The sequence below is a fragment of the Tachysurus vachellii genome, chromosome 13, assembly GCF_030014155.1.
Source record: "Tachysurus vachellii isolate PV-2020 chromosome 13, HZAU_Pvac_v1, whole genome shotgun sequence".
Classification (NCBI taxonomy): Eukaryota; Metazoa; Chordata; class Actinopteri; order Siluriformes; family Bagridae; genus Tachysurus; species Tachysurus vachellii.
The window spans coordinates 9,641,618-9,661,648 of record NC_083472.1 but is presented as its reverse complement, the minus strand read 5'-3'; the positions used below and the strand labels follow the sequence as shown (position 1 = coordinate 9,661,648).

The 20,031-nt window shown below is 38.6% G+C and overlaps 1 protein-coding gene across 5 annotated transcripts in view; it reads right to left on the bottom strand.

Moving 5' to 3' along the window:
- The window catches only part of mid2 (midline 2), a 113,829-nt gene that overhangs the window by 80,007 nt on the left and 13,791 nt on the right, over window positions 1–20,031 (bottom strand). The window contains exon 2 of one of the 5 annotated variants that reach the window (XM_060884653.1): window positions 8,405–8,477. The exons of 2 other annotated variants lie outside the window; for them this stretch is intronic. The gene's annotated coding sequence lies outside the window, so the exon portion shown is untranslated. Of the gene's footprint in view, window positions 1–7,287; window positions 7,305–8,404; window positions 8,478–20,031 lie in introns of those variants that run through there. 2 more of the 5 variants (XM_060884656.1, XM_060884654.1) reach the window with 2 other exon arrangements.

The following is a 20,031-nucleotide window of genomic DNA, read 5'->3' as shown; positions in this document are numbered from 1 at the left end:
TCAAGAGGTAGTTCCAAAGAGGAAAAAAATAAAACTAAAAATAAATAAATAAATAAATAAATAAGTTTGAAGCATTTCTTATTTTATGAATGACACTAAATCTGTCAAAAAATAATTTTATTCTCTAAAAAATCTCTAAATCTCTCATCACTAGAATGCAACAGACTGAGTATTGTTGCTCACTATGTCTTTCCTTTCATGGCCACAATTTAAACATCTTATAGCTACTGTCACGGTCGACGCACCTGCCCCGCCTCCCAGCCGGCAACACCGAGAAGCATCGCCGGAATATTAGGCACTTCCGGACTACTATTCCCACAAAACCCCGCGCCTAATTACGCCACCAGCTGTTTCCCATTTCCCACGCTATAAAGACTGCACTTGAACTTTCCCCCAGTGCGAAGTCTCGACTAGCGTTTGCTGTCATTCTGAGTGTTTCCCTGTTGTTATTCTGTTTTCCGGTTTTGACTCTGTTCTGATACTCTGACTCTCCGTTTGTCTGTTGCCTGCCCTGACCTTCTGCCTGCCTTTTCGTTTATGATTCTGTGCCTGCCCTTCGATATCGTTTTGCCGTGCTTTGACCCTGCCTGTCTGTGTACGATCTGTCAATAAATTCATCATGACATGAAGCAGCAGTCGTCTCAATCTGTTTTCATTAACATACAGCGAGTTCAGTGACCATCCAAGTCCCTAGAATCACAAAGAAATGTTTTCAGCATCTTGTGGAATCTATGCCATGAAGCATTAAGGCTGTTTTGAGAACAAAGAGAAGCCCAACCCAGTATTAGTGTTCTTAATAAAGTGTTCAGTGAGTGCACTTCCCAATATGTTTAAAATACATTTGTACCTATATGAACATTTATTAGTAAATATGGGTAGAATTCAGAAGCATTTCTCATGCGTTCGGGTCGTCTCTTGTCACACAGCTTAGAGCTCAGACTGAGCTCAGAGACACAAAGTGCTTTAGCATCATAAATATGAATCTCATCTGCACAGGACACAATGTGCCGTGTGAGATCGATGGAGAAAACTGCATTCTCAATTGTGCAGCATGCCTCGAGCCTTTTTAATAAAGCATGTTGTATAAATGTAATCTAGATTGTTGGTTTGGAAAAAAAAGATGCATGTGTTAGAGACTGGAGTCAGTGTGATGTACAGAAGATAAGAGCGAATGGAAGATAAGGCTTAGTGCAATTTATCTAGCCTATTATCTGGAGAAAGTCATCATACCTGTGCATTTATATAAAACCAATAACCGAATCATCCTCAGGCTCCTTTTGGTAAATTCAAATTATGTACACAGCTGGAGTCTGACCGTTTCAATTCCACTGGTGGTGAAATACTAGCTTCGATTTGCAGTAAAGCCCCCTAAATATTAAAAGCAGTTCAATTGGTTTAAAGCAGGGAAAATGCAGCCAGCTCAATTAAAAGGCAGCATGGAAACATTCAGCTAATGTCGCAGGAAGAGCATCACATTACACTTTTCTCTGAGGACCATATGAGATGAATTTTCTTTTTTCACATGTGCTGCAGAGTTAAGGTGACAAAACACTTAGATATACACTATTTTCTGGCTACGCAGCAATCTCCAGCATTAGGTGCTTCTCCGAGGATTTTTGATGTGTAATGGGAAAAAAGCGTTCGGCGTCGGCCAATAATTAGCCGCCGCTGCCAGAACATGCTGCCTACCTTGAGTGATCTAAATAATGAGCGCTACACACATAAAACATAAAGAAATAACTGAACCGTATTAACGAGTGAAACCCACTAAAACAGGCATATTATTGCAACTGAATAACCTGCATAACCTTTCCACCTTAATGCAAAGATGAGTCATGGAGAGGACTTGATAACTGTGAGAGGACGAAAAACAACTATATTGTGTAAAATTGACAAGAAGGACGTTTTCATTTCTGAATTTTACCTTCACATTTATTCCATCTAGACTGGTAAATAGCATTTCATTATGAATCCGGCATATCCGGACTCAAATGCATAATGTTCTCTGGGATTAATATAGTCCTGCTGCCTGGCTTGTTTAGCTGTGTGGGCTCCAGTTATGGATGTAATGCTTATGTAATGAGAAGAAGTGTTTGAAGCTGCGCCATACTCGGCAATACTCTGCATGCAAATTGATTTAGCTACTATTTATCTCTTTCAGACGGAGGGCAGCTTCGATTGAATTCCACAAACTGTAAATGGGACTTTTATTGCATTTGACTGCTCTTGAAGCGTGGCTCGAATGCCCAGCACCCAAGCCTTTAGCTTTCTGCAGATGGAGCCATTGTCAACACCACCGATGGAACCCACTTATATTGACTTACTTATTAAGCACTATGGAGGATCTCTAAGGCTACAGGGAGCAAGGTTACGAAAAACTGCATCTGAATACTGTCATAGCCTTGTTTGAGCCATAGTCTTGACATAAACTGGGAAGGGCATCTGCTATCTCCATTTGCATCAGCCCTTTCTAGCTCTTGGCCTGCGGGACAAGGACAAATGAAGCAAGTAGTCACCAAAACCCCTAATGACAGACAGAGCAGCTCTCTTCTTGTTTTGTCTGCAGCTAGAATAATGATATTGTTTCTCTGTGGAGAAAACACTGTGACAGCACTTTAAAATGGTTGGGCTATTGCTCCTGTAACAGAATCAAACAATCTTCAGAATAAAATGTGGAATGACAGGAGAGTCATGTCGATATTTCACTTAAATTGGGAAGTTTGCTGAAGGAAAACAACTCGGCTGAGGTGTGACGTTTTACGGGTTTTAATCCCTCTGCCCAGTTCTGTATGATTTCTTCTTTCCAAACAAATCTAATTTACTTAATTATCAAGACCATCATAAGACAAATTAGGTTCATTAGTGTAGGAAAACATGACAATGAAAAGGGCAGTAAGCTCAAGGGCTGGAACTGGAAACATTAGCGTGCTATAAAGTGATAGCTGATCATTTATTTTTCAGCTGTGTGCGAGAGGGAGCCACGGTTTCAGCAACGCTGCCAATTCTATGCAATGTATGATGCAGAAAAACAACAATTCTACATTAAATTCAGAATTCCTGACTCTGAACTCAGTATTTAGAACTGAGAAATAAGAATTTAGTACTTGGAACTCAGACTTTGGAACTCAGACTACGAATCTTTAAAAAACAAGTTGGGAAATCAGAATGCAAATCTCAGAAAACAGAACTTGAAACTCACATTCAAGAACTTTAGACATTGAATACATTACATTATACAATACATTAACCATTCCATGGACCACTAATATGGTGTTTTGGAAAGGAATGGAATCTTCCACTCAGATCTTTAGTCCTTTACCGATTAGTTTACTGTTTGATGAACAATAATGGAAGACAGGATAAACTGTCATATACACCATAACACCTTACTGTAATCTTACAGGAAATTTCTAACAGCATTTGATTGTATTTCTATAAAAGTCATAACGTGTTGTGTCTTTAGAACATTGGTTTCGTTTTTTTAATGCTTCATCATAATGTAGAGACATTTCATTCTGATTTACAAGTTCTGGAAGTCTCTAGGTCTGGCAAATGTATATAAACTTCTCTACATTGTTTAATATGATGCTGAGAACGGACTGTGGCCAAACTTGCTTTGTCATTGGGACTTTAATGAACAAAACCCAGTAATAATTATTGAGTTTTTTAGTGATAGTCTGCCTATTACACAGGATAAATTGACTTTGGGTGCATGAGAAGATAGATAAATAATTGCTGGTCTGAGTATTAATACGGTAACTGAATAAGTTTTGCAACTTTTCGTATGTGTTTCTACTTTGTTTCCGCGTTTGCTTAGTCGCATGCAAACGATTCACTTTCTTCTTAACTCATTAACTAGGATATTTCATGTTATAGGGCATAAGGTACCATGATGTCCTTTATACATTTGCTTCAGGATCTTTAATTTTCTGGGTCATTTTAAAATATATTTGAGAAAAACGTACATGTTCCTCTCAGGTTATAGTTAGTTGTTTTGCTATTACAAATTTACAACGAATCTAGTTCAAAGCTTAGAGAATCCAACAACCAGTAATCACTCTAATTACTGCATTATTTAAAGTGTGTTCAGACATGATATACATAGCCAATATCTTTTTCTATGGAATGCTGGACAGTGCACACCTAAAGTATGAGCACCAACAACAATGATCTGCTTGTGATAATGTGATGGGAGAACCACAGCACATGAAACAGACTCGTAATATACTGTACATTCAACCTCACCTCAGTTCAACTGCATGCGCAGCTGAGCGGGCTTCTGGCGATGGTTAAAGCTCAACTGTCCATCATTCAGGATAATAACTGATGTGATTGATGTGGTATGTTTAGTGGCAGGGGACAAAAACAACAAAATCATTCATGCCTAAGCAGTATTGAGTGGAAGGTTTTGAAGTGAGCCGTTACAAAGGAGAAGTCAGCATCAAACGTGCAACGCTTGCCGAGTGCTCGCTCCACGTCCAACTCGAATGACATCACTTGAAAGGATAATAAATTGTAGGCTCAAGTATCTAATTTCTCCACGCATGTATTAATGTCTGATTGAAATGCCAATGAATGTAAAAGACAGTGAGCTGACTAACATCCCAACAGTAGCTTTATAGCAAGAAGTGATGTATTACATCATTTTAGCTCACAGCAGTGAAATGGTAAGAAACTCGTGCTTATGATTAGCTCCCTGAAGACGTACTGGTTTGAACTAATAATGGGAACATCCTGAGCTTGAGATAAATGTTCTGTACTGCTGTGAATAAGTCAGCGCCGTCAACACCGTCCTGCTCCACCTGCCATTGAGCAAGACACTGCATATACACAATGGTTTCAAGGTCTCGACGAGGACACGGTTTATTAAAAATGAATTAGCACTGTTGTAAAAATACATTTCTGAAAGAGTGCTTTCATTCTTTTAATACACATATATGCAGGTCAGAAATGTGATGATACTAATACTACCTGGAGCAGTAAGTAAGTGCTTTCACATCTATTAACCATTGTGAGTCTCAAAAAGAGTAAAATTAACAGGTTAACAGTTCCAATGGACTAATCACTGCATATGATCAAAACACCCTGAGAAAGACTAAGAAACAGTGTTAATGCAGTGACTCGCAGCAACAAAGTGACAGGAGACACATTTGCTTTTAATGAGGACTGGCGCTTTCCGGTGTCATGACTGACAGCAACCTTTGGAGGCCATATGTTACATTTCCAGTATTTAGCAGACCCCCTTACCCAGAGTGACTTATATTTTATCTACTATTTTAATACTACTAAGCAATAAGGACCTTGCTCAGGGGCCCAACAGTGGCAGCCTGGTGGACATGGAAATCAAACTCACAACCTTCCGATTGGTAGTCCAGCACCTTAACCACTAGGCTACCACATCCCATGTACAGCGACACAACAAATGTGGGCGTGACTCGACTACCAATGCGACACCGACTACCAATGGGAGTGAAGAGAGTAAAGCGCATGTGATCTGTGGCAATGAGCACAAACTGCTTCTCCTACATCCTCCAAATCTGCCTCGAGGTCAGAATGATTGATTGATCTGATTGATTTTGAATGCTTGCTGCACCACTTACTGCTAAATGTTATTCCTATGGCAACCAGTATTGCCAAACGCCTACTGGTGACTTTATAGTACAGCGACTGGTGACTTGCAGCACTAAACAATAAGGGCCTTGCTCAGGGGCCCAACAGTGGCTTTCTCAAGATGAGTCTGCCTGCTGATTGGGATTTTTAATAACTTACAACTTAATAGCATACATCCACCAGTCTTCTATTCATAACAAACTCAGCTCTTTTCAAAGAGAATGATATCCAATGTCACGGTGCTGCAGCATCAGCAGTATGTTTATTAAAATAATGGTTTAGGAACTTTCAGATGTATTATTATGAAGTTTATCATTGTTTGATGTACTGTGTTAAAACCTAATTTGCCTGATAACTTTATTTGCCACTGTATTGTGAATGTATTCTGTGATGAGCCACAATAATATAACTGATGACAACATGCTACTTTTTGATTAACATTCATGCTCGTTAATCGGTTTCATAAAAGCCGGCCTACTTAATTCCACTCCCTTCTATCCGTCACAGAGAGGAGAAACAGCATTTGTTATTGTCAGGCGTCTGATCTGAATAACAGCCAACTCTTACACTGGACTCCTCTTTTCATTTTAATAGCAGTTGCAGGCTATGAATAGAGGCAGGTGTGGGGAAGTAAAGGGTCAGCATTTTTAGGGGCTGGTGATGCAGAACGGTCTGTGATGAAAGACTGGATCTTGTGACATGCCGTGGATCTGTGAACAGCCTAGACCCTGCTTTCCTCTCCACTGATCCCTATTTCACTGCAAGACATTTCCTGTGAATGCCAGGATCACTGGGGGGCAGAGAAATGTACTGACCTAAAAGGCAAACATCCAGGATTTGTAAATTCAGTTCTTTCATGTACTGTGTTGGCATAGAAAGTTACTAAAGTTCTGCTTTTTTTTTTTTTTTTTTTTACTGCTTATGTTTCTATGATTGAAAGAAGATCTGATAATGACGACAGAAAAGCGAGTGATAGGGATAGGGCACGATTCCTTCTGAGTGGAACGGAAAACTTGATGGAATGCTTGAGAGAGAGAGAGAGAGAGAGAGAGAGAGAGAGAGAGAATGAGGGCATTTGGTCTATGGCCCTGTTGGATTAGCATGTCTGGCTCACAGGCCTCTCATTTTTCTTCCCACACAAGTGCTTTCTGAGACAAGTGCTGCCACATTACAGCAGCTTTATGGAGAGAAAGGGCACGACAGGTCATTGTCCAAAAGTCAGATGGCTCGTTTACTGTATTGCAGCCGATCGTAATGACCACATAAATGAAATACGGCTCATACTAACAATTCTACATACAAAGCAATTGTGTACTGTTAAAGGTTTGTAAAAAGAAAGGTTTGGTGTTTAATAAAAAAAAAAAATGAATTCCCCTTAAAAACAAAAAAACAAACAAAAAAAAACTTAACAATAAAGTTTTTAAAGTAAACAATAAAACGGCCCTCCTATTAAGTTGGCAAAAGAAAAACAGAAAGAAAAAAACCTGCATTAATAATTTCCCAAAAGCGAATGACATCCTGAGCTTCATTTGTCAAGCAGAATCAGCAAATGTAAAAAGATCTGGTGTTACCGTGAGATAGCTCAGACAGACACACACACACACACACACACACACACGCACGCGTAAATGCTAAGTGTAAATGAATGAATCCAGAAAGCTGCTCACACCGACTCACTTCAAGGAGATACAAAGGGCTGAGATCTATAAATACCCGCTACATATGATTTAAAGATGCCACTATGATTTTGTTTTTGTCTTCTGTGGCTCGTCCTCCTGCAGACACAGAAGGGAAATTAAACGTCAGGATTTTTCAGCAGTAAATAAATGAAATGTTGCCTCCAATAATCTTCGGGAATGGCTTGGCAGGAGTCGTCTCTGTGTTTAAAACTTTAGTAAGAATCACGTTCCAAGAGACTACCGTCTCCGTACAAAGTAATTTAATTAGCCGCATGTTTACTGGGCCGTATTTCTTTTGATCGTTCATTATTATAATGCTGCATGTAATGATTTAATGATTTATTATTTAATTATAGCGTTCTTGTGAAAATGAAATGGTGATACAATTAAGGAGTCTCTATGTTTATAGCAAACATTCAATTTTTTTTTTTTATTTGTATAAGGATTTTTACAATGGTCATTGTCTCCGAGTAGCTTAACAGTATATAACAACGAAAAGTTCAGGATTTAATATTAGACTTCTTTTTTGATTTATTTGCATTCATCCCTAATAAGCGTGAGACGATTGTGGCAAAGAAAAACTCCCTGAGATGTTATGAGGAAGAAACTCTGATAGGAACCAGACTCAAAAAGGGAAATAATGCATTTTCTTATGCACCTTACATATAAACCCTTTCTTATGCTTAATGCACTGTCATATACATTCATTTGGTGTCGTGTAACCAGGAGCAATACAATGCCACCAAAGCTTTAAAATGTCTTTACGTGCAGATCTAATACATTAATCTCAATAACGTGGTACTGTATGTGGTGGTCAAAAGGCAGTCACCCTGCTTAAGATCTGCTTGGTCACCAACACAGCCAGCTTGAGCTTATATAACGCTGATGTGTAATACAACATTCTCTCAGATGTCAGATACGGCATTACTAAAGTAAGATCAGCTTCCCAAAATAACTGTGGAATCTGCTAGCGCAATAAATAATGATATGTCTGATTCAGCCTTTATACCAAATGAGAGATCTTTTTGACATGCAACATGTTTCTCAGTGAGACTTCAAAAACGGACGAGAGAGAGAGAGAGAGAGAGAGAGAGAGAGAGAGATGCATCTCTGACCTGTTCTTTGATTTTGTGACCTCGGACAGGTCGGATTCATGATCCGTCAGGGTAGCATTAACAAAAGCCTCCTCTGTAAAAGAAAAAGCATTTATTATCTCTGAAATAATATCTAAAGGACTTCTACATTTTGCAGTTGCATAAGTTTGTTACTGACGCTACTAGCATGAGGCGGTCACTATACAGTAATTGGATAATTGTGTGTGATATGCTAACTAATTGTCATCTGGATGTCTGGCCTGAGTCTACGCTGAATATAAAGTCTCCACTGAATAATAAAACACTTTAATAGGGTTCACTACAGCGCCCTATTGCTCCAATGCACTTTTAATTACCTGCCCTTCTCCCTGTGCTACAACACCCAGGAGAGAAATTCTGTGCATTACACTCACAAACTCCTGCCTTCTGCTGCTATTATGCGTCCACCTGAGTATTGTGTCATACCCGGGTCACGTTAATGCCGATCTGCTTTTCAAAGCTCGAACAATAAGCCAGCTCCGAGATCCATCACACAGACAGACACATGCACTCTAAATCGGTTGCTATGAAACTGTCTGAGCGATATGAAGCGATGTGTATCATTTAGACAGAGTAGGATACTACAGTGAAGAGAAAGCTTTTGTCCCTTAACATTCTTTAAAGGAAACAGCTCTATGCTCAGAAAGAGCAAGGAACAACTGATGCTGGACATTAAACTCCAGTTGAGTTCGCCCCAATACCACACACACAATATACAGCGATATGCAGTTTTATCAGCTACAATAAAGCACTAAGGGGCATCACATCCACACTTTATGTTAATATTTACTCCAGGAATGTTATCTGTATATATATATATATATATATATATACAGATATATATATATATATATATATATATATGACTCGAGTCCCCCATCTCTGATATATACATATGACTTGACTCGAGTCAGACTTAATTTGAGACTTGAGAATGGCTTGACAAATATTTAAAAAAGACTCGACTTGACTCGGACATGAGTTAAATGACTCAGGGATGGGGGACTGGACTTGACTCGAGTCAGACTTAAGTTGCAAATTTGAGACTTGAGAATTGCTTGGCAAATATAAAAAAAAGACTCGACCTGTCTTTGACTTGACATTCATAACTTGAGACTTACTTGTGACTTGCACATGTGTGACTTACTCCCACCTCTGATATATCGTCGCTGTCGGGCGGAATCCTCGTATCTCCAAAACCATTATTTTTCAGGAAATAAAAAAAACGCCGTATTTTTTTTGAGTTATTAAACATTGTATTGTTAAAGTTATTATACCTTATATTGCTATCATACTGTTGTGTACCGCCATTAACACAACATTTTCCCAAAGTCACGTTTTATCATAGATACAAGCTTTATGACTTGGGAGCAGGGAGATACGAGATTATGCTGTCATTGATAAGAATGGTACGGACACAGACGTCGCTGCTGCCAGCAGTGTTCAATAAAGTCTGCAGTCACGTTGAGCCTTTTGACATGATACAAGGCTTCAATAGTTAACCAAAGCTAATGACTGTAGTTACATACTGTACATCTTCCTAAACTCTATTTTAAAGGTTTAAGAGCTATAAGTGATGCAATACAAAACACGATAAGCTGATGTGACTCTTAATCTTGAGTTACAAGAGGTGGAGTTACGAGATTTCTCAGACAGTTGAAGTGTCCAATGGAGTTAAGAGATTTGCGCTCAAGCTATTTTCAAGACTTTAGCTTGGTTAATAACTTGTAAAAATAACAGACCCACGTGGGGACTGACCAATAGCATCGATATGTGAAAAAATATGAAATTGACAAAATTTGGACATAGGAGGTTTCCGCTATGTCCAAATTTTGTCAATTTCATATTTTTTCACATTTAAAAGACACACAGGTCATTTCTATGAGTCCCATTCACATTATACAAATGACCTGTGTGTCTTTTAAAATCGAGCACTAGCCCACAATAACCACGGACAGAAGATGACGACTAGAGAAGGAATCGTTTTTCTTTCCTTTCCTGTCAAATGTAATATTATATATCATAAATTTAAGCAATTTCCCCATGAGGATTAATAAAGAATTCTGATTCTGGTAAAAGCAATTTATGAGAGACAATTGACACAAAAATGAACACCATGATACGACATGCATGATGTTTTTTGCTGGAAATTGCAATAATATTTAAAAAGGAAAAATAAAAAAGGACAAAAATACCATCATACAGTATAAATGAGAAGATGGCAAACATTAAAAGCATCGTCTATGAGTTCAGTCAGCTGACATGTGAGATTTATTTATTTATATATCATTTTTTTAATTATTGATGATGATTTGGACCCATTATAAAGAACCAGACATAAGAAGAAGATAATAAGTGAGATAATCAATGGTGGCAGAAAATGTTCCAAAAACGTGACATATTAATAGTAAATATAAAATGGTAATGTAAATGAATTCCCTCGGTGTTATCATGTGTAGTGAACGTAATGGTCTTGGAAAGTGGAGAATGGCTTAAAATGACCCGACAATTTTTTTGGCTAAGTATTTTACTATTTAAAGATTCTCTACTATAATGACACATGAAGATATTATCTGGCTGATCCTGACACACTCCTGCTTCTCTTGCCCTGCGAATCATCTTGCCTTAGGTGACTTGGAGTTTTCTGCACTTGCGACATGCTACCACATGAATATCTCTCAGACTGCACTCCCTCAAATCAGGCTTATCTATTCTTCGTTGGATAATTTTAAATGGATACTGTGGACTTGCCCCTGAGCATCTAAACTCTTGCTGTTGCTGCAGCCTTTTTAAAAATTTGCTTAGTGTTTTTTTTTTTTTTTTGTGAACTTGATTTGGTGTGACTCATGAAGACACACACACCGTGAAGGGTCACTGTGAAGACATACAGTCTGAAGACATATACACTGTGAAGACGCATTCACACACTGCGAAGACACACACATACACTGCGAAGACACTTACACACACTGCGAAGACACATGCATACACTGTGAAGACACATACATTGTAAAGACACATACAGTGTGAAGACATATGCACTTTGAAGACATACAGTGTGAAGACACACACACTGCCTTTTGACTCTGCTTCCTATCAGTGACTCTTCCTTCTTCGTGTTGTCTCATGAGGGAGTTTCTCATCGCCACTGCAGCCTCTGGCTTGCTCATTAGGAATTTTTTTTACTTTGTTAAAAGGTCTATATTTGTACGTTACATTGGGGAACTGCTGTGTATAAAGATGATAAAGGAGTTGTCGGCTTTTAATAAATCAAGATGCGGTTATACATTATTAATGTGTTTGTCGTATGAATGTTGTTAAAAAAAAAAAAACCTTAGCTCAGATTGCCTGTTTTTTTGGCAACTCTGGTCAAAACAAACCTTTAAAATTGTGACTTATACCTTTCTACTTCACATGATCTCGCTGTGCTTTAGAGTTACGGCATCCGTGAGAGAGCCAAGCGTTAATCGCTAGACCAGCAAAGTGATTAGTATGTAAGAGACTGGAGTACTGCTGCTTCGTTACACTTCATTGAAATTCAGTTGTCTTTATATTCCACACATTTTTCTATTCTGGCCAGAACTGAACGTAATGGATTATAGCAAGAACTAGAAAAAACAACTGGATACTGTGGTTGTAGTAGAATAGGTGTACTAGCTAAATATTTCCTTTCAATATGAGTGACATGCTCTAACCCTAGAGAGTGATTTGGAAGTGGACCTATAATTACCAGTTAAGTGGAGCTATAATCGGTCATTAATTATAATTACACCAACCGTTCATTTAAAACGCTTACAGTAATTGTTAATGAGCCTCGGGTCCGACTGCTCTGACATGAATTTTAATTGTTATTTGCACTTTCTTTGCCACCTGGTTCAGGTTTTTTGGGCTTGTGTTGTTGTTCTTATATTTCACCACACTCCAAGTGTGCACAGATGGGATGAAAATAAACTGAGAAACTCTTTTTGTCTGGAACCTTTTTTCCTTTCAGCAGCTTGATCAGTGTGACCACACGTACAAGCACATCTGGCAAAGCTCTTTTAAACCGCAGAAGATCAGATGCAGATGTAAGATGGCCTGTGGATACAGTGTCAGTGACGGACAGCTCCCCCAGCAGGTAGTAGGGTAATACAGGTCTATGCCACAGTCTTCAGATCTGTTTCGAATTATATGCAAGTGACGTTCGGATGAAACGGCAGATGTAAATTGTTAATGAAATTAAGTTGATGTTTTTTTCTTCTGCAGCGCCTCTGATGTTTCGCTTCTGTGTTTCATAATATCTGTCTTTGTTGTTGAGTCTGTGTGGATCATTTGCTCTTTGAACAGAAACTATAACGTTAACTGGTTCACCGAGGACAAATATTTACAGACATAAATCATAAATGAACTGTGTTATACTGTATGTCCTCTGACACCTGCCCTATGACCACAAAAATGTGTAACCAAGTCTACATGGAGTACTTCAACTGACTGTGGTTAAGCAGAATTACTTGAGTAGATCTGAAAAAAAATCCCCTTGCAAATTGGCAGAAAACTAAACAAAACATTAATGCTACTGACTCATTTCATTGCAATTCCTCTCTTTAACCGGGGGCAGTATCCCTGTGCCGTATTGTTGTTGGGTGGGGGGGACGATGGAAGCTGCTGCTTATGGGACTAGGTTAATCCCAGTGCAATAGGCAGAAAACCTCAAGGCATACTTGAGTTCAATTTCACAAAATTAACAATGGGCTAAAAAAGAGATTTACACAAACATACAAAGACACACACTCGCAAGCACCCTTAAACACATTAGTGAGGCCGATTGGATTTTTCTTCCTGTTTAAACAGCTGGTGCGACGTAAAATGGAGAAGTACGACGGGCCTTTCAGGTTACACACATTATCCAGAATTTCACCGTAATCCCATTAGCAAGCCCTCGCTCCTTAGAGACAGAACAACATACAACACTTTTGTTCTGCCTAATCATGATCACACTGGTCAGCACAAAGGTACAAACCTCAGGTAGATGAATAAATGGGTTTAAAATGGAGTTGCAATGTCTTTTCCGTCTCAGAATTGGAAAGGAATTGGGGAACATCTATTTTTAATCTCCGTCCCACTTCTCAACTCAAGAGACCTGCCGTCGGACGGATCATTCCTGACACTCGCTTTTCAAAATGCTACGTTTGGTAAGATACCCTGAAAATGCCTTTAAACTGCCTTAAAACTCGAAGTGATCCAAACTAACACTTACACTAACACTTTTCTTTTATCTATTTTTCAGCACCACAGATTTATCTTCAACAGACATGTCCAATCTTATCTGGAGCGTTTCATTCCAACCAAGTTGGAGCTCGACTAATAAGTCATCACTGGCTTGAAGACCAAGACTAATTGATTAAAGTGGAATCCAGTGCTGCTGCTTGGTTAGAATAAAAATTGTGCAGCCACAGGGTCAATATGAATATTGACTGAATATTCTAACATGGTGTTCTTCAGAGTGGCTATTGTGATTAGAGAGTTCAAGAGTGTTTATTGTGTAAATAAAGAAAAATCTACTGTATTTGATATGTTGAATACATGAAAAAAACTAAAAAATCAGTAGAACATTTTATCCTTGTATCAGCTTCTTATCTTAATTCTGTAATTGTCATAGAAGTTATAAAATGTGACACCTATGCTATCTGTATCATGATATAAATATTCTAAGATCAAATTGCCTAGCTTTAGCTTCCCGTCACATGAACTATCTTGGCGCACAAGACTAATGGAGAAAATGTTATGCCGAGCATCATGGTTGTTCTTGTTAGCTTAGCTGGCTCTGTTAGAGAGACAATATCACAATTTATTTTCATTTGTTTTCTTGGAACAGAATTAAATGCAGTTTTAAATGTAAGATTATGAATCAGTTCAATTTCTTTTCTATAGAGCTTTCAACAACAAGAAGTCAAACTATGTCACAAAAAGGCATGCGGGTCGTCTCAATCTACGATGCTGATGTTCCCAAAAACATCGAAGCGCATTCTTCCTCCAGCCCTATCCTGATATGAATAAAGCACATCTGTCGTCGCTGCTGGGATAGACAATAAAATCGGTTGAAATCTGTAAATAATGTTTCATTTGCATATAGCAAGCTTTAATTTTACCTTCTTACATCTTGCAGTGTTTGGCATATATTTGCTTTAAATGTGAACTCATGACCCTTAAAGTTGCTGCAATGTCCTCGACTGCTATGCTATTCCCATGTGACGATCAGGTCTCTCAGGTTCTTCACACGCTGCTGATGCTGCTAAATAATACATTCTCTATCCTGATAATTGTGAATTAAACAAAAAACCGGTGTGGATTTATATTTAGAAACCTCATGAACAAGACCAAGGCTACAGTGTCAAGGAGAAACCTTGACATGAGAAATAAACCTTAAGAAAAACCAGACGCAAAAGACAGCAGACAGAAAGACAATATGTACATAAACTTCATGGGTGACAATAATGGTGAGCAGGACTGTAGATCTCATTCCTCTTCTCTAGTTGTACACTGCAAAGCCAAGGTGTCTTCTGGACCTCCTGTGTTAGCAACATAGTGTTTATGATTAACGTTAGGAGACGTTATGTGCGAGTCTACGGGTGAGATTATCCTGAGAATGTAAAACTGATCACGAACACATGAAGTGAAGAAGGAGGAAGAGAATTGCTGGGACACCGTAAGTAAGCGACTCGCACTCACATGCTGAATTTTCATCTTTTTTATGGTTGTGGTTTATTTTCAAGGCATGTTTTCATTTAAAAACTAGGTTTTCCACCCCTTGAAGCAGAAAAGCGCTACCTACACTCACGTAGCTATATTCTACAGATTCACATGGCTATATTCTACAGTCCTTAGGTACTGTCTAGTCAGAGCATTTTTCGCAGGGAAAAAGATCTAATAAAGTTTGACAGCAGAGATAAAACTAGTGGTGTGGGTTCTCCCCGGCCAGCTTCTCATAATCGGGTCTCTGTATGGTGGGAAATCAGTACACACTCCACACATGCTCAGCAGATCCCCAGCGTATTAAACAACTGGGACTTACAACACATCTTTGTTGGAGTCTGCGGTGATGAGGCAAACTGCTCGAATGAATGGTTTTCGGTTTAAAAGAAGGAATTAATACAGTGCGAGTCTGTCTTAAAGATCAGTGAGAAGCTATTTCACACCCAGAGATGAAATGTTACGCCTACTGATTGAAGTCATTTCAACTGAAGAATAATGTACCCCCTCACAGACTCTTGCTTCATGCAAGACATTCCACAGGCATTCTGTCGCATTTATTTTTTTTGGTACATTTCTCTATTGTGCTTTCTCTGTCATTTTCTTTTATTAGTTTCGGGTCATTTACCGGGTCAGAATAAGAAGCTGTTCTTTTGTTCTGATAAACACGCTTTACTGCCTCAAAGAAATGAGAATGTTCAATAAAAATGGAAAGCGGTATAGTTAATTCAAGTGAAACTGATTTGGAAAATGCAAAGCTTTGTCTCGACATTTAAAATGATTTAAAAAATTGAAAGACTTGTTTCATGAGTCATATAAGTGAATGTTAAGGGTCTATGTAAAATAATCTAACGAATTAGCTTTCAATCAATAATTCAATCATCATCCCTTTGTTATACTAAATTTCACATTACACTCACCAAACACTTTATTAGGAACACTGTACAGTATGTTGTAGCTAGCAGTGAATGCACATGGTCAGCACCAGTCGATGACTGATTGGTATTAACAGCCTCAAAGGATGCCATCAAAACCAAGAAAATCTCCACTTTACATTTCAGATTTTTTCACATTTTTATTTCAGTTTATTAATTTGAGCAATTGAGAGTTACGGGCCTTGATCAGAGGGAAGTGATCAAGCTGTAGTAGCTCGGTGGACCTGAGATTAAAACTTGAGACCTTTCTATCAGTAGTCCAACACCTTAACTGCTGAGCTACCTCATCCCATTCAAGAAGAGCCTCTGGTTTGCAGGTGTTCCATTTTCATTTATGGCATTAGGCGACTTACATTTATCTAATTTATACAGCAGGACAATTAAGGGTTAAGGGCCTGGCTCAGGGGCCCAGGAGTGGTAGATTGTTGGTCCTGGAATTCGAAATCTCTACCTTCTGATAAGTAGCACAACACCTTAACCACTGAGGTTGGGGCTATGGACTCATGCTGTGGGTGCTAAATACGAATCCAATCTACGGTGTGCCTCAGCAAAGATCAAGATTCATTAGACTTCATCAGAGCCTGTGCCCAATACTGCCTCAGCTTTCTTGGCTGACAGGGGCAGAACCTGAAGTGGCATTCTGCTGGTGTAGCCCATCCACCTTATGGTCTGATGTGTTGTCCATCCCGTGATGCTTTTCTGCTAACTGCATATGTACAGTGTTTATCCAAATCACTGTAGCTGTTCTGTCAGCTCTGTAATTCTCCAATGAACTCTCTCAACAAGACACTTCCTTCTGCAAAACTGTTACTCGCTGGATATTTTTTGGTTATTTCACCATTCTAACTAAACTCTTCTGTGTGAACATCCCCAGGGATTAGCAGCCGAGTAGAAATACACAAAGCAGTCAGTCTGTTTTGCACCAACAATCACAGTCAAAACCAGCGAGTTCACAGTTTTCCCCATGCCGATGGGTGAACATTACCTGAAGCTGCTGGCATGTATCTGCATAATTTCATGCCTTTAACTGCTGGCTAACTAGATAATTGCGTGAAGGAGTAGGTGTAGAGCAGCGTTTCAGTCTGCACTAACAACTCTAAATTACAACCAATATTAATAGTCATTTATGTAATGTAATGGTAAAGATGTTACTGAAGTGAAATCATGATCTGGACTAGTAGCAGCAAATGATTTATCCCGATACATCCACATGAGGATGCTAAAGGGACTTATTGTTCTAACCGTACTAACTGGCTGAATGATTTATTTTAGAAGTCATGACAAATAGAGTGCATGTGTGCCAGAATTAAGGGATGAATTCATAGATTCAGATACATTAACATCCAGTCTCAACAAATGTATTGCAATGCATCATAAAATAAACTGCTGTGTTCATTTTGTTCTGCTCCTGTCTTCGCTCCTGTCCTATCACTGTTTAATGATGTTAATTTGTTTATCTGTTCCATGTGTCAAGTTGATTATTTTGGTTATTTCTGCTTTGTTGTTCCTGTTTTTTTTTTTTTGTTTTTTTGTTTTTTTGTGAATAACCTTCTGCTGCCTTTTGTCTGAGCCTTGATCTCAGCTTCTGTGGTTGCTGGTTTTTACCCTGCTTGTTTTGTTGAATCTAAATGATCCTGAATTAATGTTGCCTCCCTGCGCTCTGACCTCTGCTCTGGACCTGCTTGAAATAGAACATACATTGACTTTAACCACTTTGCATCCTGCCTCTTGCTTCTCCGTGGTAATAGTTTTATTTTTTTTTTTCCCTTTGAAACATGATACATGTCCACATGTTAACACCTGTCCAGACCACAATTTTTTTGAATGCACATTTCGACAGTTTGCTTAATTAAACATTATATATAGGGGAGAGAGTGTGAGAGAGAGAGAGAGTGTGAGAGAAAGAGAGAGAGAGAGACCGAGAGAGAGAGTGAGAGTGTGTGTGAGAGCGAGAGAGAGAGAGTGTGAGAGAGAGAGAGTGTGTGAGAGAGCGAGTGAAAGAGCAAGAGAGAAAGAGAGAGAGAGAGTGTGTCTGAGAGAGAGAAAGAGAGAGAGAAAGTGAGAGAGAGTGAGAGTGAAAGAGTAAAGAGAGAGAGTGAGAGGGAGTGAGATAGAGAGAGAGAGGATATTTTCTGATGCGATCTCCTGAGGTTTGTAAGCCTGACTTGACAGAACACCTAGCTTTCATGTGAAGAGAAGACATGGCTTGTCTTAAAGCAACCCCACCTTCATGCCTCTGGCGTTTACACATAACATGGCACATAAAAGAAGCTTTCAAAGAGTTGCCTCTGTGGTATGTTACTAGATCTACTGGTCTAGACAAAATATTGCATAAAAAAAGGATTATTACAGCTCTAAATGTAATGTGCTCCTTTTCCAATGACCAGAATCATACAAGATGTAGACATTCTACGAATTAAAAAAAAAAACACTTGGAAAGAGCCAAGAATGTTTACACTGGCCTTACTTGTGGCATCAGGGACGAGAATGGCATCTTGGCAGTGTTTTGCCGGCGTATGATAACCGCCTCCTGGGATCTGATTAGCTGTGCTGAGTAAAGCGCATGATTCTCACTGAATGACTCTCAGGAGAAACGATCTGCTCTGAGGAACCAGGAGCACAGATTTTGCTGCAAACTGCCAGGCGTGCCAGGATTGCGGAGCTTACCTCATTTTTGCTGTTTTGAGACTGAACCCCATTGTACTGGATTTGAAATCACACAAAGATTATGCGTAAAGCAGCATGCCAGATTTATCAATATTTACATATATATTGGGTGAGCAGTGAAGGAAGTGCCGTCCTTTTCGGGCATACTCGCCACATCCTACATGTTATGAGCACAGAGCTAAACCGACAAACACAAATGCTTCGCTGTTCAATTATCCCCCGTCTACTGTGTGCTATAGACACATATACTTACAGACAAAACCTGCAAACGACATCCATTTCCCTTTAGTTTTACAGTGTAGCTCTGCCATTGTTTCACTTCTGCTGAGTGGATATTTCGAGTTATAAATTCTAAACTATTTTTAACTTTATATTTACATTTATAATTAACTTGATGCACACACAGTATGCTTACTGTATCCATACATTTTTGTAAAAGTAATGTGTATATACTGCCATCTAGTGATTAACGGTGACAAAATCCCAGAAGAAGAGGTGAAAAATCCTCACCTCAGGGCTGGACAGCTGAAAAACACAATGTCAATATAATAACCATTTATGTCATTATATGCTTTTCTGAGATGTGGTGAATATCATGATATGTTAAGTAAGTACAAAGCTTCTTTTTCTCCTTCTTCTTCTTCTTCAAAAAGCAACACAACTGTATGCTAGCAAGTCTGTAATATGACACATAGTGTGTATTAAAAAATGCCACTTTGATACACAGGCTGAGAATCATAAACTGGCTCACTAATTGGTCAGAACACCAGTGATAATGAAACGTGAAAGGAAGTTCTTTCACTTTAACCTTGGCAAGCTGTGTCGTTATAGAGCTTACTTTGTGCACAGTGGTATTGTCATCCTGAAACAAGTTTAATGCAGTAAAGGGAAATCTTAACGCTACAAAAACATTCTAGACAATTGCTTGCTTACATACTTTATTTGGGTTGCCATATCGTGTGTTTTGATTCCCTCTTTTGTGTGCACTAGTGTTTGTGATGTGAGATAATACTTCAAATGTATTTTTCATCAAGGGAAAAGCTATAATCTACATAGAGTTTAAAAAAGACAGATGACAAATATTGCACTTATCTGTTGATATATAGTGTGCTTCTAATTGAATTTTATCAAAGAAAGATAACATAAACTTTTATTAACTACATAACATAATTTCGTGGTTTTCTTAGCGATTACTAAAACAATAATCATGATTTTGATGAATACCTCTATCACAATTATTCGTCATTTAGAAACATATTATCATTTTAAATAATCATC